The sequence below is a fragment of the Cherax quadricarinatus genome, chromosome 11 (assembly GCF_038502225.1).
Source record: "Cherax quadricarinatus isolate ZL_2023a chromosome 11, ASM3850222v1, whole genome shotgun sequence".
Classification (NCBI taxonomy): Eukaryota; Metazoa; Arthropoda; class Malacostraca; order Decapoda; family Parastacidae; genus Cherax; species Cherax quadricarinatus.
This window is the reverse complement of record NC_091302.1, coordinates 16,620,254-16,643,398: the sequence shown is the minus strand read 5'-3', so window position 1 is coordinate 16,643,398 and position 23,145 is coordinate 16,620,254.

Below are 23,145 nucleotides of genomic sequence, written 5' to 3'. Positions count from 1 at the left end.
GAACTTCCCCCACACTCACAACTGGCTCTTCCTCACTCCTACAAGATGTTATTCCTCCTTGCCCTATATACGAAATCACAGCTTCCCTATCTTCATCAACATTTAACAATTCCTCAAAATATTCCTTCCATTTTCCCAATACCTCTAACTCTCTATTTAATAGCTCTCCTCTCCTATTTTTAACTGACAAATCCATTTGTTCTCTAGGCTTCCTTAACTTGTTAATCTCACTCCAAAACTTGTTCCTATTTTCAACAAAATTTTTTGATAACATCTCACCCACTCTCTCATTTGCTCTCTTTTTACATTGCTTCACCACTCTCTTAACCTCTCTCTTTTTCTCCATATACTCTTCCCTCCTTGCATCACTTCTACTTTGTAAAAACTTCTCATATGCTAACTTTTTCTTTTTTACTACTCTCTTTACATTATCATTCCACCAATCGCTCCTCTTCCCTCCTGCACCCACTTTCCTGTAACCACAAACTTCTGCTGAACACTCTAACACTATATTTTTAAACCTAGCCCATACCTCTTAGACTCCATTGCCTATGCTCTCATTAGCCCATCTATCCTCCAATAGCTGTTTATATCTTACCCTAACTGCCTCCTCTTTTAGCTTATAAACCTTCACCTCTCTCTTCCCTGATGCTTCTATTCTCCTTGTATTCCATCTACCTTCTACTCTCAGTGTAGCTACAACTAAAAAGTGATCTGATATATCTGTGGCCCCTCTATAAACATGCACATCCTGAAGTCTACTCAACTGTCTTATATCTACCAATACATAATCCAACAAACTACTGTCATTTCGCCCTACATCATATCTTGTATACTTATTTATCCTCTTTTTCTTAAAATATTTATTACCTGTAACTAAACCCTTTTCCATACAAAGTTCAATCAAAGGGCTCCCATTATCATTTACACCTGGCACCCCAAACTCACCTACCACACCCTCTCTAAAAGTTTCTCCTACTTTAGCATTCAGGTCCTCTACCACAATTACTCCCTCACTTGGTTCAAAGGTTCCTATACATTCACCTAAACATCTCCCAAAATCTCTCTCTCTCCTCTACATTCCTCTCTTCTCCAGGTGCATACACGCTTATTATGACCCACTTTTCGCATCCAACCTTTACTTTAATCCACATAATTCTTGAATTTACACATTCATATTCTCTTTTCTCCTTCCATAACTGATCCTTCAACATTACTGCTACCCCTTCCTTAGCTCTAACTCTCTCAGATACTCCAGATTTAATCCCATTTATTTCCCCCCACTGAAACTCCCCTACCCCCTTCAGCTTTGTTTCGCTTAGGGCCAGGACATCCAACTTCTTTTCATTCATAACATCAGCAATCATCTGTTTCTTGTCAAAGGCACTACATCCACGCACATTCAAGCATCCCAGTTTTATAAAGTTTTTCTTCTCTTTTTTAGTAAATGTTTACAGGAGAAGGGGTTACTAGCCCATCGCTCCCGGCATTTTAGTTGCCTCATACGACACGCATGGCTTACGGAGGAAAGATTCTTTTCCACTTCCCTATGGACAATAGAAGAAATAAAGAAGAACAAGAGCTATTTAGAAAAAGGAGAAAAACCTAGATGTATGTATATATATATATATATATATATATATATATATATATATATATATATATATATATATATATATATATATGCATGTGCGTGTCTGTGAAGTGTGACCAAAGTGTAAGTAGGAGTAGCAAGATATCCCTGTTATCTAGCGTGTTTATGAGACAGAAAAAGGCACCAGCAAGCCTACCATCATGCAAAACAGTTACAGGTTTCTGTTTCACAGTCATCTGGCAGGACGGTAGTACTTCCCTGGGTGGTTGCTGTTTAACAATCTACCACATGCCTTAGCAAAATTCGTGTAAATCACATAAGCATTTGAGTCTTCTTTCAGTGACTCAGTAATTTTGTTTTATTAATCTCATATTAATCTCTACTTGCCTAACACCCAAGTTCTGATTAGCCTCAGCTTTCCTACGAGGAGTTCTCAGAACTCCTATTAAATGTTCATATTTGCTGCTAAATATGCGTTTTTAAAGAGTAATAAAATCTATCCTAAACTGTACTCATTATCTTAACCTAACCTAACCTAATCCAACATATCCTGAACTGGCCTAGCGTAGCCTAATCCAACATATCCTGAACTAGCCTAGCCTAACCTACCCTAATCCTAACATAGCCTAACATAATATAATCTAAGGTAACCTAACATAATCTAATCTAATGTAACTTGATCTAACCCATTCTAAAACTCGAATAAATGATCTTTCTGTGTAAGGAACATTCAGATATTAACTGTGAAATCGCGTAAGAAAAGGAACAGTGTTAAATGAAGATATATAGTCGGACGACACCTTCCCACCATTCAGATGTCAGTGGACCACACAACAGAACGTTGAGGGTGAGAGTGAAGTGTCTATCGTGGCCGAGCATAACGGCTGCTGAACGCCTTGGCCTCCTCTCCGTCGACCCTTCAGGTAATAGCTTAGATATTCTCATGCAAATTACCCTCAGCGGGAGCCTCAGAAGTGAGTGCGACCCGTGGCCGAGGCGCGATAATTGTATTCATGAAGATGTTGTCCACTTACCATATTACTGCCGCCTTTACGGCCTTCTGCCACACCCAGAGATGAAGACTTAGTCCTGTGGTCACGATCATAAACTTGTGCAGGCCAGAGCGTAAACTTTAGACGTTAAGACTGTAAACTAGTGTTCTCCAGAGCGTAAACTTGTACGGCTGTGACCGAATACTTACAGCAGGTGGCTAAGGTAACTAAGTTATGTGACCATGAGTGAACCCTCGCTCGCTCGCTTTCTCTTTTTCTCTCTCTCTCTCTCTCTCTCTCTCTCTCTCTCTCTCTCTCTCTCTCTCTCTCTCTCTCTCTCTCTCTCTCTCTTTCACACACACACACACTCACTATATATCTGGAGTGAACAAGGTCTCAGGACCGTTATGTTTCCATAACAAAATGTCCTAATTCCTTACCCATGTGGCATTTAGGCATTAAGCACAGTTTAGAGGTACATATTATATACCAGATTTTTCACCATCTGAACATGATTCTTCTATCACTGCCTTCTCTAACATATCGGAATGCTGTTCTGAGGTTTGCTAGGCGCCCACATGCTGCAGCAGTTATTTGGATGATGTGCGCTTCAGGAGATGTGGCTGGTGCTATACTCACCCCAAGATCTTTTTCCTTGAGTGAGGTTTGTAGTCTCTGGCCCCCTAGACTGTACTCCGTCTGCGGTCTTCTTTACCCTTCCACAATCTTCATGACTTTGCACTTGGTGAGGTTAAACTCCAGGAGCCAATTGCTGGACCAGGTCTGCAGCCTGTCCAGATCCCTTCGTAGTTCTGCCTGGTCTTCGATCGAGTGAATTCTTCTCATCAACTTCACGTCATCTGCAAACAGGGACACTTCTGAGTCTATTCCTTCCGTCATGTCGTTCACAAATACCAGAAACAGCACTGGTCCTAGGACTGACCCCTGTGGGACCCCGCTGATCACAGGCGCCCACTCTGACACCTCGCCACGTATGTGTGTGTGTGTGTGTGTGTGTGTGTGTATGTGTGTGTGTGTGTGTGTGTGTGTGTGTGTGCGTGTGTGTGTGTGTGTGTGTGTATGTGTATGTGTGTGTGTGTGTGTGTGTGTGTGTGTGTGTGTACTCACCTAATTGTACTTACCTAATTGTGGTTGCAGGGGTCGAGACTCAGCTCCTGGCCCCGCCTCTTCACCGATCGCTACTGGGTCCTCTCTCTCTGCTTCCTGAGCTTTTTCATACCTCGTCTTAAAGCTATGTATGGTTTCTGCCTCCACTACATCACTTGTTAGGCTATTCTACTTCCTGACGACTGTGTGTGTATACTCACCTAATTGTACTCACCTAATTGTAGTTGCAGGGGTCGAGACTCAGCTCCTGGCCCCGTATGTGTGTGTGTGTGTGCGTTTGTTTAGAATATTTTGAGTTGAAAGCAGATATATAAGCAGAAATCACGAAATCGTAATAACACAATTGCGAACAAACAACGGTACGTGTGGGATTAGAACCCATGGCGGTGAGTCGCACCGGCCTGGAGTTTTACGAGTCACTTGCCATGGGTTTTAATCCCACCCTTTCCCATAACCTTCCTCTCACCAATCTCTTCTTCCTCAATACCCACTTTCCCGCTCACCCCAAAAGGGTCTTACCTAAATTCCCTTACCTCACCCCACCCATACCATGGTTTATTAGCAAGAATGTAATAAAAATGGAAAGGGTTGCGGTTTATTATCAATACATTCTATATATCATCACCGGTACACGTCAATGTTCCCGTATTTAAAATTCGTCTGTCGTCTCAGAACTTTGCCCAAATACTCACGGCTGTCAATTCTCAACCCACAGTCAGCTCTCAACCCCACATTTTTCAACTCATCCACCTTAGTTCTCATCTAATTTCTCTCAGCACACACGAAACAAAATAAAAGTTCCTGAGCACTAACATTTTTTTAATTATTATTTTTAGTGTCCACCAGTTCAGTGAATTTTAATAAATCTTGTATATATTATATTTTTGGCATTGTTTCCTCGTGGCCGCATTTTTAACACCCAAAATTTTACATATATCTTGCTGCAATTTTCCACGTGAAATTTTTGTGAAGTTATGTTATTATCTGAGAGGTTAGGTGACCACATGAATAATAATAATGATACTAATAATTATTATTATTATTATTATTATTATTATTATTATTATTATTATTTTAATTTTATTGTTATTATTATCATTATCATTATTATTGAGAATAGGGGTTTAGCTCATTAGCCAGTTGGAAGTATGCACCAGACACATACCTCTGCGCCGAAGATGCAAATTTGAGAGAGAGAGAGAGAGAGAGAGAGAGAGAGAGAGAGAGAGAGAGACAGACAGACAGACAGACAGACAGACAGACAGACAGAGAGACTCTCTTTGCAGGTAAAGACGGTGGATATCAGATCTTCTCAAAGGAAGCAGTAGACTCGGATGCACCTAAGGAAACTGGCTACAGAAATAAAGAACACTGGCCATAAACTGGTTATATCACGCAGAATCCAGGGGAGACAGAGGAAGCAACTTAAATGAAATAAGATGTAATTCCAGATCCTTCTTCTCTTACGCAAAATTCAGGTCTAGAACCTCATCCAGTATACGGTCTTTAATTAAAGGAGATCAAGCTTATACTGACGACAGTGAGGAAATGAGTGAAACACTGAAGTCACAATATGTTCAGTGTTCTGTGACTTATTCAGCAAACAAGTTTTTCGTAGAAGAGACACAAAACACCACTGACATTTCCACAAATTCTTAAGTAGCCCTATTTCCAGTTTACCGTCAAGAAGCCATCGACAATATGCCCATGTAGTCTCACCCAGGACCAAGCTCGTGGAACTCCATATTCATCAAAAACTGCAAGAAACCTTTTATAGCGAAAAAGCCTGGACACTGATGTCATGCCACAACCATTGAAAAATTCTGATATTAGCCAACTTCGCGAGGGTGACAGTAAACCAACTGCGATAAACTACAGACCAATAGCGCTACCTCAAAACATCAAAATCTTTGAATGAGTTCTATAAAGTAAGACTGTCATTCATAGAGAATCGCAATACAAGCACGACCCAACGTAGCATGGGTTTAGAGCGGGTCAGAGATTGCTACAACGGAGAGCTCGGTCCTCAAGGCATCGTGCTCGCCCCACTTCTGTTTTTCAGTTGTTTATATCCTACACAGACAGGGACATAAATGGCAGCAACGTAACATCCTTTATTGATGACACCGGAATTAATGAAAATGTCGCTCATCGAAGACACACTGAATCTTCAAGAAAATAAAAATAAATTCTAGTAGTGGGCGTCAGATAGCAATATATTATTTACTGAGGACAAGTTTCAAGTGCTTCGATATGGAAGAAGGGAGGAAATAAAGACTGAAACAGATTACAGGAAAAACTCAAATTAATCAACAGAGCGAAAGCTTCACGTGCGAGACTTGAGAGTGATGCTGCCAAAAGACCTCATATTCAAAGATCACAACGATGTCGCTATTGTTAACAAAGGCTGATTAAAAACACACCCTCCAACAAAGTTGGTGGGGTTTATAAAGTCCCATGTACTCAGTGTCCTCTCTCATATATTGGTCAAAGAGATTAACTTCTGGAAACCAGAATAACCCAACATAAACACTCAGTCAAGACAGGGCAGGAGTTGAACGCTATCTTTAACCACGTTAGTTCCTGTAATCACCCACCGGGGAGGGCTGCTGCTCAGACTAGTGTACCAAACAGTTCTGTCATAGAAACATAATTGAATCTTCTCCCTTGAAATATGACAGGAATACCGTACATAACAAATTATGGGATATACAAGTTCGATAGCTATTTATCAGAGACTATTGTACACAACCATAAACAACAATGCTATACAAAATCACAGGACTGCTCAATATGCCAGGTAGTTTCATGAGAGATTGGTGATGCGCGACCTGTGTCTACGCACCAAAACCTCATGCTACGTCAGTTGTGAATGGTTATATAACGCATATAGCTGTTATTGTACCACTCATTGACAGATACACAAGGTTATGTGATAACGTAGGCTGTGGGGTTAAAGGATATTTGAAGTAGAAATTTGGATCGTAGAAATATTATCGGAATGGTATAGAAGATTCCCAAGTAGACATATTAATCGATACTGAGAAGAATGGTAGATAATACTTAGGAAAATATAAAGAGATGTTTCTGAGTACCCCTGTGAACATTCGAGTACTCCAGACCAAGACATTTAAACGGACAAAGAGCACATTCATTTCCTTTCTTTTATTAATTTAAAAGGTTACACAGAATAATAGATAACCATATATATGGTATCCACTGAGAAACGTATTGTCTCAAGTCACTTGACCCGTTCTAAGCGGCTAGAAAAAGCTTGGGTCTGGTTATTATAGTTTCTAATTTCATAGTACCTGACATCTCAAAAACCCTTCCATCCCATATGGGGGGGGGAGGAAGTTGGCGGTGCGGAGTTGGCACCAACCATTGGCCCACATTCTGAGACAGACTGCGGCAGGCGCACTGCGCTGCTCTGAGCAAACTTCCCCTCACCCCTTCAGTTGCTGCCTTACTACGTTGTATAGCTCCTGATGATGCACTGAGAAGTGTGAAAGTACTTGACCTAAAGATTTCCACCCCCCATGGCTTCTCTTGCATATTTTTTTTTTAGCAAGTCGGCCGTCTCCCACTGAGGCAGAGTGACCCAAAAAGAAAGAAAATCCCCAAAACGAAAATACTTTCATCATCATTCAACACTTTCACTTCACTCATACATAATCACTGCTTTTGCAGAGGCGCCCAGATACAACAGCTTAGAAGCATATATGAAGATACTATATATATATATATATATATATATATATATATATATATATATATATATATATATATATATATATATATATATATACGTTGTGCCTAATAGGTGAAATTGGGAAATTATCAAGGAGATGGGGCTCATGTTAATGGACGTATTAAGAAGAGCATTTTGACGAGCGCAAAAAAGGACGCATATCAACGTACTCCATGAAACGTGACGCACTGCGAAAGACTTACTTAGATGGAAATTACTTTTATGGACGCACAAAAGAATGCATTTGGACGCATGCACTAAGAAAGAACACACAGCGACAGACACAGTAATAAGGGATGCACTGCAACGGATACTCTAAGGAGGCACGTACTGCGTCGGACGAAATAAGAGGGACGCAATCACAAATATGAGTTTTTCGTGTACATGCGGATATACACACACACCCACCCACCCACCAACACACACACACACACACACACACACACACACACACACACACAAACACACACACACACATATCCAGACTCACACATACACTCCCCCCCCCCTCACCACCGACAACTCACTTCTTCCCCTGATCCCTCCCCTCCCTCATTCACCCTCCCCTCCCCCGTTCACCCAGACCCTCCCGACCCCTCCCCACTCCTCTCCCACATAGCCACAGTTCCTCCACTACCTCCCCCCCCACACTCGGACATACACACTACTAACCTAACATACAGAACTACATAGGTTTCCCACTCTGAGGCAATCAGGATAAAACAAACATGGGTTGTCAGAGAGCAACAAGAAAAACCAAGGGACAGGAGGAGGAAGCTGCAAAGGAAGATTGGGCAGCAGAGCTCATAAAAAGAGATCATGAATGGGAAAAGAAACTAGAAGAACTTAGCATGAGAATGGAAGAGAGGATAGATATGGAAAGCAGGAAGTGGGAGCTGCATATCAAAGCAGCAGAGGCTAGGATACAGAGTTTAGAAGAGGAACTGAAAAATCTGAAACAGCCTAAAGAACTAAAGAACATTTTGGGATTGACAACAGAGACTGCTACCTCAGCCACAAATAAGGGGACTGTAGGGAAAGAAGGGGCACAACTGCATGGGGAGGCTCTATCAGAGGAGACTGTAGTAAATGAAAGAGCTAAGCTTTATGTGGAGGCCCTAACAGACAACAACAGAGCCCAAGGAAAGCCGAGAAGGGAAAATGACAGGCCACTGAGCCCAAGTATATTAGCCAGTGAAACTGAAGAAAGGAAAGCTGCAGTGCAGGAAACCAAATTAAATGAGGGGATACACAGGGATAAGCAGTGGGAGAATGAAAGGGTGAGGTCAGTCTTTGTGTATGGGCTCCACGAAGCTGAAGGGGAAACATATGAAGCAAGAAAACAAGGGGAAAAAAAAGCAATTGAAAGCATCATGAAAGCAATAGGAGAAGACGACATGACCCAGCTGGAAAATTTTCGGAGAATAGGGAAGTTTGTAAAAAAAAAGAACCCGGCCAGTGAAAGTGACCTTCAAGGCAGAAGCGACTCGGACCAGGATCCTGCAGGAGAAAGCACGATTAAGGGACATGCCAGCATACAGGAAGGTGTATCTCGACCGTGACAGATCACAAGAAGAAAGGCAGAAACTGAGAGAGATGTTACAAAGGCGAAAGGAGGAAAGAGAGGGGATGGAGAAGACAGACAGGAGATCCCAGACCCAGGAAGAAGATCAAATACAGCCTCCCTCACAGCTTCCTATAGAAGCCTCCCAACCAGGTCAACCCCAGTGCAACCAAACACTCTAAATCAAAACACCCATGCCACATCCAATGCCCCCACCCACTACATTACAAACTCCACCCCCACAGCAACAACCCATAGTTCCTTACCAGGTCTCCCACTTCCCCATCCCCAATATACCTCCCAGACCACAGTCTTAGAAAAGAAGTTGAAGGTGTGGTATACAAATGCAGATGGAATAACAAAAAAGTATGAGGAGTGGCACGAAAGAATCAAAGAGACATCCCCAGACATAATAGCACTCACAGAAACAAAACTCACCAGAATAATAACAGATTTAATCTTTCCATCCGGATACCAAATCCTCAGGAAAGACAGAGGGAGGAGAGGGGGAGGAGGAGTTGCACTGCTCATTAAAAACCAGTGGGATTTTGAGAAAATGGAAGGAATGGATGGCATGGGCGAAAGGGACTACTTAGTAGGAACAATCCAGTCTGAGGGACATAAGGTGATAATTGCAGTAATGTACAACCCACCACAGAACTGCAGGAGGCCAAGAGAAGAATATGATGAGAGCAACAGAGCAATGATCGACACACTAGGAGAGGTGGCCGGGAGAGCACACATGGGAGGAGCAAAGTTACTAGTTATGGGTGATTTCAATCACAAGGAGATTGACTGGGAAAACCTGGAGCCCCATGGGGGTCCCGAAACATGGAGAGCCAAGATGATGGATGTGGTACTGGAAAACCTCATGCATCAACATGTTAGAGACACTACCAGAGAGAGAGGAGAGGATGAACCAGCAAGACTGGACCTTGTATTCACCATGAGTAGTTCGGACATCGAGGGTATCATGTATGAAAGGCCTCTGGGAGCTAGTGATCATGTGGTTCTGTGCTTCGACTACATAGTTGAGCTCCAAGTGGAGAGAGTAGCAGGAATAGGCTGGGAAAAACCAAACTACAAAAGGGGGAATTACTCAGGCATGAGGAACTTCCTTCAAGACATTCAGTGGGAGAGGGAACTGACAGGAAAACTATGTATCAACAAAATGCAAGGAGGCAGAGGAGAGGTTTGTTCCCAAGGGAAACAGAAATAATGGGAAGAACAGAACGAGTCCTTGGTTCACCCAAAGGTGTAGGGAGGCAAAAACTAGGTGTACTAGAGAATGGAAAAGGTACAGAAGACAGAGAACTCAGGAAAATAAAGAAATCAGCCGAAGAGCCAGAAACGAATTTGCACAGATAAGAAGGGAGGCTCAGAGACAATATGAAAATGACATAGCATCAAAAGTAAAGACTGACCCGAAGCTGTTGTACAGCCACATCAGGAGGAAAACAACAGTCAAGGACCAGGTAATCAGACTGAGGAAGGGTGATGGGGAATTCACAAGAAACGACCAAGAGGTATGTCAGGAGCTCAACACAAGATTTAAAGAGGTATTTACAGTGGAACCCAGTAGGACTCCAGGAAATCAGAACAGGGGGGCACACCCGCAAGTGCTGGATGAGGTACATATAACTAAGGAGGAGGTGAAGAAGCTGCTATGTGAACTTGACACCTCAAAGGCGGTGGGACCAGACAACATCTCTCCATGGGTCCTTAAAGAGGGAGCAGAGATATTGTGTGAGCCATTAACAAAGATCTTCAACACATCACTTGAAACTGTGCAACTCCCTGAGGTATGGAAAATGGCAAATGTAGTCCCAATTTTTAAAAAGGGAGACAGACATGAGGCACTAAACTACAGACCTGTATCACTAACGTGTATAGTATGCAAGGTCATGGAGAAGATCATCAGGAGGAGAGTGGTGGGGCACCTGGAAAGAAACAAGTGTATAATTGACAACCAGCACGGTTTCAGGGAAGGAAAATCCTGTGTCACAAACCTACTAGAGTTTTATGACAAGGTGACAGAAGTAAGACAAGAGAGAGAGGGGTGGATCGACTGCATATTTTTGGACTGCAAGAAGGCCTTCGACACAGTTCCTCACAAGAGGTTACTGCAAAAGCTAGAGGATCAGGCACACATAACAGGAAAGGCACTGCAATGGATCAGAGAATACCTGTCAGGGAGGCAACAACGAGTCATGGTACGCGACGAGGTGTCAGAGTGGGCGCCTGTGACAAGTGGGGTTCCACAGGGGTCAGTCCTAGGACCTGTGCTGTTCTTGGTATATGTGAACGACATAACTGAAGGGATAGACTCAGAAGTGTCCTTGTTTGCAGATGATGCGAAGTTAATGAGAAGAATCAAATCGGATGAGGATCAGGCAGGACTACAAAGAGACCTGGACAGGCTACAAGCCTGGTCCAGCAACTGGCTCCTTGAATTTAACCCTGCCAAATGCAAAGTCATGAAGATTGGGGAAGGGCAAAGAAGACCGCAGACACAATATAGTTTAGATGGCCAAAGACTGCAAACCTCACTCAAGGAAAAAGACCTGGGGGTGAGTATAACACCGAGCATATCTCCTGAGGCGAACATCAATCAGATAACTGCTGCAGCATACGGGCGCCTGGCAAACCTACGGATAGCGTTCCGATACCTCAGTAAGGATTCGTTTAAGACTCTGTATACCATTTATGTCAGGCCCATACTGGAGTATGCAGCACCAGTTTGGAATCCACACCTAGTCAAGCACGTCAAGAAATTAGAGAAAGTGCAAAGGTTTGCAACAAGACTAGTCCCAGAGCTACGGGGATTGTCCTACGAAGAAAGGTTGAGGGAAATCGGCCTAACGACACTGGAGGACAGGAGGGTCAGGGGAGACATGATAACGACATATAAAATACTGCGCGGAATAGACAAGGTGGACAAAGACGGGATGTTCCAGAGAAGGGACACAGACACAAGAGGTCACAATTGGAAGTTGAAGACTCAGATGAATCAAAGGGATGTTAGGAAGTATTTCTTCAGTCATAGAGTAGTCAGGCCGTGGAATAGCCTAGAAAGTGACGTAGTGGAGGCGGGAACCATACATAGTTTTAAGGCGAGGTATGATAGAGCTCATGGGGCAGGGAGAGAGAGGACCTAGTAGCAATCAGCGAAGAGGCGGGGCCAGGAGCTGTGAATCGACCCCTGCAACCACAAATAGGTGAGTGCAAATAGTTGAGTACACAAACACACACACATACGTGGTTCTGAGCTTTGAATACATAGCAGAGTTACAAATAGAGAGTGTAACAGGAGTAGAATGGGAAAAGCCGAACTGTAAAAGGAGGACTACGCAGGTATGAGGAACTTCCTGCAGGAGGTTTAGTGAGAGTATTGGTAGGAAAGTAAGTAAACCAATGATAGACTACATAACAACAAAATTCAAGGAGGCAGTGGAAAGGTTTGTTCCCAAGGGCAACAGAAATCAATATCATAATGATATACAATAACGACAGGTTCGTAGGTAAGACACATAAGTAAGTTGCCTAAATGTTGCTTATGTGTCTTACCTACCGACAACAGAAATAATGGGAAGACCAGAATGAGCCCTTGGTTTACCCGATGGTGTAGGGAGGCAAAAACTAAGTGTGCTAGAGAATGGAAGAGCCATAAACGGATATACACAGATAAGGAGGGAGGCGCAGCGACAGTACGAAAACAACATAGCATCGAAAATCAAGTGTGACCCAAAACTGCTTTATGGCCACATCAGGAGGAAGACATCAGCCAAGGACCAGGTAATCAGGTTGAGGAAAGAAGGTGGGGAGCTCACAAGAAACGATCAAGAAGTATGTGAGGAGCTCAACATGAGATTTAAGGAAGTATTTACAGTGGAGACAGAAGGGGCACTGGGAAGACAAAACAGAGGGGTACACCAACAAGGGATATACCAATAAGTGTTGGATGAAATACACACAACCGAGGAGGAGGTGAGGAAGGTGCTGAGTGACCTTGATACCTCAAAGGGGGTGGGACAGTACATCTCTTCGTGGGCCCTTACAGAGAGAGAGCAGAGTCACTGTGTGTGCCACTAACCAAAATTTTTAACACATCCCTTGAAACTGGGCAACTACCCGAGGTGTGGAAGACGGCAAACGTAGTCCCCATCTTTAAGAAATGAGACAGAAATGAGGCACTAAACTATGCAAAGTCATGGAGAAGATTATCAGGAGGAGAGTGGTGGAGCACCTGGAATGGAACAAGACTATAAACGACAACCAGCACGGATTCATGGAAGGCAAATCCTGTGTCACAAACCTACTGGAGTTTTACGACAGGGTAATAGAAGTAAGACATGAGAGAGAGGGGTGCGTTGATTGCATTTTCTTGGACTGCAAGATGGCTTTCGACACAGTTCCTCTCAAGGGATCAGTGCAGAATCTAAAGGATCAGGCACGTATAACAGGAAGGGCACTGCAAGGGATCAGAGAATACATGACAGGAAGGCAACTGCGAGACACGGTACGTGATGAGATATCGCATTGGGCGCCTGTGACGAGCTGGGTCCCACAGGGGTCAGTCCTGTTACCAGTGCTATTTTTGGTATATGTGAATGGCATGATGGAAGGGATAGACTCAGAAGTTTCCCTGTTCGCAAATGATGTGAAGTTAATGAGGAGAATCAAATCAGATGAGTGTTAGGCAAGGACTACAAAGAGACCTGGACAGGCTGGACACGTGGTCCAGCAAATGGCTTCTAGAACTCAACCCTGCCAAATGCAAAGTCATGAAAATCGGGGAAGGGCAAAGAAGACTGCAGACAGAGTATAGAATAGGTGGCCAAAGACTGTAAACCTTACTCAAGGAGAAAGATCTAGGAGTGAGTATGATACCGAACACGTCTCTGGAAGCACACATTAAGCAGATAACTGCTGCAGCATATCGGCGCCTGGCAAACCTGAGAATAGCATTCCGATACCTCAGTAAGGAATCGTTCAAGACTCTGTACACCGTGTACGTCAGGCCCATACTGGAGTATGCAGCATCAGTTTGGAACCCACACCTGGTCAGGGACTCAAAGAAATTAGAGAAAGTGCAGCAGTTTGCAACAAGGCTAGTTCCAGAGCTAAGGTAAATGTCCTATGAAGAAAGATTAAGGGAAATAGGCCTGACGACACTGGAGGATAGGAGGGTCAGGGAGAGACATGATAACGACATACAAAATGTTGCATGGGATAGATAAGGTGGACAGAGACAGGATGTTCCAGAGATGGGACACAGAAACAACGGGTCACAGTTGGAAGTTGAAGACTCAGATGAGTCAAAGGTATGCTAGGAACTACTACTTCAGCCATGGAGTTGTTAGGAAGTGGAATGGTCTGGCAAGTGATGTAGTGGAGACAGGAACGATACATATTATTTAAGACGAGGTATGATGAAGCTCATAGAGCAGGGAGAGAGAGGACCAAGTAGCGGTCAGTGAAGAGACGGGGACAGGAGCTGAGTCTCAACCCTTGCAACCTCAAACAGGTGAGTACACACACACACACACACACACACACACACACATGAAATATCTCCTGAAGCGCATATCAACCAAATAACTGCTGCAGCACATGGGCGCCTGGCAAACCTCAGTATCGTAAGGGTTCTTAAATGGAGATATCGTAGGTTGAAGGTAGACACACTTGTTGGATGGTAACTATATATTGTCAGTCTGAGATGGTGAGGGATGGAGCCCGCCGCCTTGCCTGTCTGCTGAATGGTCTGCCGCCGAGTCAGAGCGGTTCAGAGGTATGAGCCTACACATGTGCATCCCGTGACGTCACACAAAGCCACAGGCCTACAAGGGATCTCGTATCTAAAGCACATGGATGATACTAATATGCTATGCTATATAATACTGGGAATACAGGGATCAGCAACTATGCTGACATCAGAACAGCATTCCGACATCTTAATAAGGAATCGTTCAGGACCCTGTACACCGTGTACGTTAGGCCCATATTGGAGTATGCGGCACCAGTTTGGAACCCACACCTAGCCAAGCATGTAAAGAAACTAGAGAAAGTGCAAAGGTTTGCAACAAGACTGGTCCCAGAGCTAAGAGGTATGTTCTACGAGGAGAGGTTAAGGGAAATCAACCTGACAACACTGGAGGACAGGAGAGATAGGGGGGGACATGATAACGACTTACAAAATACTGAGAGGAATTGACAAGGTGGACAAAGACAGGATGTTCCAGAGACTGGACACAGCAACACGGGGACACAGTTGGAAGCTGAAGACACAGATGAATCACAGGGATGTTAGGAAGTATTTCTTCAGCCACAGAGTAGTCAGGAAGTGGAATAGTTTAGGAAGCGATGTAGTGGAGGCAGGATCCATACATAGCTTTAAGCAGAGGTACGATTAAGCTCATGGTAGTAGCGACCAGGGCCAGGACTCGACCCCTGCAACCTCAACTAGGTGAGTACAACTAGATGAGTGCACACACACACACACACACACACACACACACACACAGTACAGTCTAGGGGGCCAGAGACTACAAACTTCACTCAAGGAAATAGATGTGGAGCACGACGGCTATATATAGGCAGGAAGAGGCAGTGGTGGTAGTGGTAGTGGTAGTGGTAGTAGTAGTAGTAGTAGTAGTAGTAGTAGTAGTAGTAGTAGTAGTAGTAGTAGTAGTAGTAGTAGGAGTAGTAGTGGTAGTAGTAGTAGTAGTAGTAGTAGTGGTAGTAGTGGGGAACTAAGGAGGAGGAGCCAGCCAAATACAAAGACAGGGGAGCACTGCAAGGGAGCTAGGTGCCCACAGAGGAAGAGCAAGTGCACAGAGGTGGGGGGAAGGGGAAGTGGTGAAATAAACTGGCCGATCTCTTTCTGACAGACTTAGGGAGCACAAAAATAGTGTTAGGCTTGCCGACACTAACAATGCTCTTTTCTGTCACGTCAGAGATCACAGCCATCCTATAGACTGGACTTCTGCTAAAACTGTCTTCCCTACTTCCAACTTTAACAGTCGCCGTCATGTTGAATCCTCTCTAATACACAACTTTACATAAGAACATAAGAACGAAGGAACACTGCAGCAGGCCTACTGGCCAATGCACCCAACCTAGTCAGGTCAGGTCACATCGACTTAAGGGAGGAACACGGCAACCGACCTGGTAGCAAAAGCTATGAGGTCCAACTCACACCCACCCACATCCACTCATGTATTTATCCAACCTATTTTTAAAGCTACACAACGTTCTGGCCTCTATAACTGTACTCGGGAGTTTGTTCCACTCATCCACAACTCTATTACCAAACCAGTACTTTCCTATATCCTTCCTGAATCTGAATTTTTCCAACTTAAAACCATTGCTGCGAGTCCTGTCTAGGCTAGATATTTTGAGCACACTATTTACATCCCCTTTATTTATTCCTGTCTTCCATTTATACACCTCAATCATATCCCCCCTAATTCTACGTCTTTCTAGAGAGTGCAGATTCAGGGCCCTTAGTCTATCCTCATAGGGAAGGTTTCTGATACATGGGATCAACTTTGTCATCCTCCTTTGTACATTTTCCAGAGAATTTATATCCATTCTGTAATACGGTGACCAAAACTGTGCAGCATAATTTAAATGAGGCCTAACCAAGGATGTATAGAGTTGAAGAACAACCTGAGGACTCCTATTATTTATGCTTCTTGATATGAAGCCAAGGATTCTATTAGCTTTATTGCGAACACTTATGCACTGTTGTCTTGGTTTCAGATTACTGCTAACCAGAACTTCTAAATCTTTTTCGCAATCCGTAATATTAAGTTCTACATTATTTAGTTTATATGTGGCATGGTTATTGTCCTGTCCAACATTTAGAACTTTGCATTTGTCTATATTAAACTGCATCTGCCACTTCTCCGACCACTGCATCAGTCTATTCAAATCTTCCTGGAGTGCTCGAATGTCCTCGTCAGAATGAATTCGACGGCCTATTTTGGTGTCATCGGCAAACTTGCCGATGTCGCTCTTTATGCCCTCATCTATGTCGTTTATGTAGATTGTGAAAAGCAGGGGGCCCAACACTGACCCCTCTGGAACACCGCTCATGACGCTTCCCCACTCTGATTTCTCCCCATTTATGCAAACTCTCTGCTGCCTATTTGTCAACCATGCCTCTATCCAGGAAAAAATTTCTCCTCCTATTCCATGTGCTTTAATTTTCCTCAATAGTCTCTGATGTGGGACCCTGTCAAAAGCCTTACTGAGGTCCATATACACAATATCATATTCATTACCATGATCTACCTCCTCAAATACCTTAGTGAAAAAAGTTAATAAATTCGTAAGGCAGGAACGCCCCTTTGTAAAACCATGCTGAGATTCGTTGATTAATTTATGCTTTTCAAGGTGGCTACGAACTGCCTCGGCAATTATTGATTCCATAAATTTTCCCACTATGGAGGTTAGGCTTATTGGTCTATAGTTCGAAGCTAAGGACCTGTCACCTGTTTTGAAAATAGGTATCACATTTACCATTTTCCACTTATCTGGCACCATGCCAGTTTGTAGTGATATGTTGAAAAGATTAGCCAAAGGTGTGCTAAGCTCCTCTTTACATTCCTTTAGAACCCTTGCATACAGTTCATCAGGGCCTGGGGATTTGTTAGGTTTTAATTTATCTATTTGCCTAAGGACCATGTCACTTGTGACCCTAATCGTGCACAGTTTATTATCGTCCTGTTCTACATAATTTATCATTACTGGAATATCGCTGGTATCCTCCTGTGTAAAAACTGAGAGGAAGTATGTGTTAAAAATTCTACACATTTCCTTATCACTGTCAGTGAGCTGACCCGAGGAACTTTTGAGTGGGCCTATCTTGTCCCTGATCTTACTTCTGAATACCTGAAAGAATCCTTTTGGGTTAGTCTTCGATTCTCTTGCAACTTTAACCTCATAATCTCTTTTTGCTTTTCTAATTCCCTTTTTTATTTCTCTCTTTAACTGAATATATCGATTTCTTAATTGCCCCTCTCCTCTTTTGATTTGCCTATATATGCCTCTCTTTTGACCAATCAGATATTTTAATCTATTGTTCATCCATTTAGGATCATTTTTGTTTGATCTGATTTCCCTATATGGAACATAATTTGACTGAGCAGCTAGAACTATGCCCTGGAAAGCATCATATCGGCAACCATCACCACTTACCTGACCCTTAGTCAGGTCATTCCAATTCAGCCCACCTAAGTAATTTTTCAGTCCTATGAAATCAGCCAAGCGAAAGTCAGGGACGGAGACTTGATTGCCATTATTAGGGGAATTCCATGATATATTAAAACTGAGTGATTTGTGGTCACTTTCCCCAAGCTCATCATTAACCTCAAGATTATTAATTAGTGTTTCCCTACTGGCAAGAACCAAGTCAAGGAGGTTATTTCCCCTAGTTGGCTCTGTCACAAACTGTTTTAAAAAACAATCCTGGATCGTATCAAGAAAGTCACCTGACTCTAAATTTCCTGTCAAATTGCTCCAGTCAATCTGTCTATAGTTGAAATCTCCCATTAGCACAACATTTTCGTATGTAGATGCCTTACGAATTTCGTCCCATAGAAGTTTACTGCACTCCCTATCAAGATTTGGGGCCCTGTAAATCACACCCAAAATTAGTTTTTCTCGGCCCTCGAGAAGCTGTAACCAAACAGATTCAGTGGCGGACGCTTTTAATTTAATATCTTGTCTAACACAACAATTTAAATTGTCTCTGACATACATCGCTACTCCACCACCTTTCCTGTTGACCCTGTCAGTGTGGAATAATTTATAGCCTTGTATGTTCCTTATTTATTTCATCACTTCCCCTTCCCCCCACCTCTGTGCACTTGCTATCCCTCTGTGGGCACCTAGTTCCCTTGCAGTGCTCCCCTGTCTTTGTATTTGACTGGCTCCTCCTCCTTAGTTCCCCACTACTACCACCACTACTATTACTACTACTACTACTACCACTACTACTACTACTACTACTACCACTACTACCACTACTACTGCCACCACTACCTCTTCCTGCCTATATATAGCCGTCGTGCTCCACTTCTGGTTAGTATGACTTTGTAAATGGTTCAAGTCGGAAGGAAAAAGATCTTGGAGTGAGTATAACACCAGGCACATCTCCTGAAGTGCACACCAACCAAATAACTGTTGCAGCATATGGGCGCCTAGCAAACCTCAGAACAGCATTCCGACACCTTAATAAGGAATCGTTCAGGACCCTGTACACCGTGCACGTTAGGCCCATATTGGAGTATGCTGCACCAGTTTGGAACCCACACCTTGCCAAGCACATAAGGAAACCAGAGAAAGTGCAAAGGTTTGCAACAAGACTAGTCCCAGAGCAAAGGGGTATGTCCTACGAGGAGAGGTTAAGGGAAATCGACCTGACGACACTGGAGAACAGGAGAGATAGGGGGGACATGATAACGACATACAAAATACATAAAAATATACGACAACCAGCACGGTTTTAGCGATGGAAAATCCTGTGTCACAAACCTGGAGTTTTATGATAAGGTGATGGAAGTTAGAGAAGAGAGAAAGAGAGTGCGGTGGGTAGATTTCATTTTCTTGGACTGTAAGAAAGCTTTCGATGCAATTCCACATAAGAGACTAGTACACAAGCTAAAGGAGTAGAAAGGTGCAACAAGAAAGGCACTGCAGTGGATCAGAGAATATCTGACAGGAAAGCAACAACGAATAATGGCACGTGACGAGGTGTTAGGGTGGGCGCCTGTGGCGAGTGGGGTTTCACAGGGGTCAGTCCAAGGGCTGGGTCTCTTTCTGGTATATACGAATGACACGATGAAAGAGATAGATTCAGAGGTGTCCCTCTTTGCAGACGATGTGAAGCTAATGCGATGAATTCAGTCGGATGAGAATCAGGGAGGACTACAAAGGGATCTGGACAGGCTGCATGCCTGGTCCAGCAACTATGTCCTGGAGTTTAACCTCAGTAAGTGCAAAATCATGAAGATTGAGGAAGGTCAAAGAAGACTTAAAACAGAGTTCAGGCTAGGGGGCCAAAGACTGTCAACTTAACTCAAGGAAAAGGATCTTAGGGTGAGTATCATACCGAGTACGTGTCCTGAGGCGCAGATCAACCAAATAACTGCTGTAGCATATGGGAGCCTTGCAAACCTAAAAATAGCATTTCGGCACCATAGTAAGGAATCATTCAAAACTCTGTACACCATGTATGTCAGGCCCATATTAGAGTATGCAGTATAAGTTTGGAACCCACACCTGGTCAAGCACGTCAAGAAATTAGAGAAAGTGCTAAGGTTCACAGCAAAACTAGTGGGGCATACAAAGAGTATGTCACAATTTTTTCGGCGTATGTCACACTCCCATATAGGATGCCTCTCAAAGAGCGAACCGGTGCTAAGGGATTAGCGATCAATAGGGTACTCATCGTTAAATCAGTACCTTGGTTCATTGATCAATCACAGGCAAGCCCGCAAGAGCTGATGCAAAGTGGTTCACTTGCAGGAAGCTTTTGGCAGACTTGCCTACATGCTGGGTGAGTATGGTGTTCTCTCTCTGGCTTCTGCTTTGCCATCTGTCACTGCCATATACACATATTATTACTCTATCTGTACATATTGTACATAGTGTACATATTTGTACATAGTGGGTGAAACCAAAATATACATTATAGTCTACTGCTGAGTTTGTTTGCTCAAATTCCTATTACGATCAGATGTTACAGGCATAATAACTAGTCCCGAAGCTAAGAGGTATGTCCTACAAGGAAAGATTTAAGGAAATCGATATGATGACACTGGAGGACAGAGGTGGTAAGGAATAGGACATGATAACGTCATATAAAATATTGTGAGGAATTGACAAGGCAGAGACGGACAGGATGTTTAGGAGATGGGACACAACAATAAGGAGTCACACCTGATAGCTGAAGACTCATATGAGTCACAGGGATATTAAGAAGTATTTCTTCAGCCATAGAGTTGTCAGGAAGTGGAACAATCTGGAGAGTGATGTGGTGGACGCAGGATCCATACATAGCTTTAATAAGAAATACGTTAAAACTCATGGAGCAGGGAGAGAGTGAACCAAGTAGTGGCCAGCGAAAAGGCGGGCCAGGAGCTGTGATTCGATTCCTGCAACCATAAAATAGGTGATTATAATTGGTGAGTGCACACACACACACACACACACACACACATGTCATGCAGACGTGGGTGCACAAGGATCCGAGAACCTTAGTGTTTTTAAGGTGTGCAGTAACTGCTAGCAGTAAACAGTGGTAGTGACAACGTCAGTGAACAATTCTACGAGTGATAACTAAAGTTATTAGTTAAAAAAAAGTCGAGAGGAAGCCTGAAATCATTAATATTTCAAAGTGCCAAACCGTTAGGAGCAGTAAGCACCTGTTGCCACACAGATTCAAATATACAAAGATCAGAGTGAGTGTGGAAGTGGGTGTTCAAGAATTACCAGCATTTGGATGACAAGTGAAATGTGGGGCACCATACAGTGAGAGTGAAAAAGTTAATAAGCAAAATGAGAAAGGAAAAATAAAACATATAAAATAGGGAAAGTGGCAGAGTAGGCCTGCTGAAGCAGTGTCATCACAACGAGTTGTGTGCCATTATTCATATAAAGTGAAGTGTATATAATGTGAAGTGTATACTATCATAAGTGAAAAGTGTAATCGCGTGAGGAACGTGGGATGTATGAGCATATATGGTTATAAGCATCACAGGTGAAGGATCTCCAAAATAGTGATAGAAGGCCTATGTACGACGACTATGTCATCAGCATCTGGCAGCTTGTCACCTCACCGCTGCCAGCGCAAGTATTACTCATCTATTGTGGTTGCATGTTGGCTCAGGATTCTGGTCTTGCATCACTGTTAGATACTGGTCACTCACTCCTGCAAGCTATTACCAGAATTAGGATAGAAATAGCATAGATAAAGTGAAGATAGTGTTGAGGAGAGTGTGAGGAGAGCAGACTAGCAAGGGGTAACGTAGCATTACTACTGGTAGTTATTAGCAGTATGAATACTTGGGAAGTTAGGAAGTCCTCTCTCAATGTGAGCAAGGAATAGCATAATAGCCAGCAGTAATTGATACTTAAATCCAGAAAGGGCAATAAGTGGAGATTGTAGCAATACTAGGAAAGACAGCTGGGACTAAATTTGAGCCTACACGACAGAGAGGTATAACAGATCTTTTAACCACAACAACCTCTCCCCTACCCCCCCTAACCATCTCTCCCTCACACGCATACACACACACAAGGGTAGGCGCTCATAGAAGCTTTAGACCATAGTAGCAATTTCCGCTTTTTATAACTCAGAATTACTGGTATGTATTAGCAGTATCTCCCCCTCAGACCTCCCCCATACACACGAACACACACATATACACACATACACACATGCACACACACCTGCACTAGGCGAATACACACACACACACACACACACACACATACACACACACACACACATGCACACACTCACATGAACACATTCACACACACACACACACCCGTAAGGACCCCGTTATCAAGTGGTCACTCTACCCTCAGCCTTCTTTCCCCTCCATCCCCTTCTAGTCCCCTCACACACACACACACCTTCCCCACTTCTAAGGGTCACTCATCCTTCTCTCCCCCTCCCCCTCCCCCCTTAATCCCATCCCTCTCTCTCCCACACATGCACACACACATACACAAGCACACATACACAAGCCCATATACACTTGACACAAACACATACTCCCTGTTCCCCTAACCACCTCTCCCCCTCCCCTAGCCACCTACCCCTCCCCCAAACCATCTAACCCCTCCCCCAAACCATCTAACCCCCTCCCCAACCACCTCTCCCCCTCCAATAACCATCCTCCCCCTCCTCCCATAACCATCCATCCCCACTCCCCCCTAACCATCTATTCCCCTCCCCCTAACCATCTCTCCCCCTTCCTTCTGTGGAGCAATGTGGCAACCTAGAACTAGGATGAGAATAAAGGGCCCAAAGGATGAATCTGGGAGGGAGGACTGGGAGGCAGAGCTCAAAAAAAGGGAGGAAGACTGGGGAAGGAGG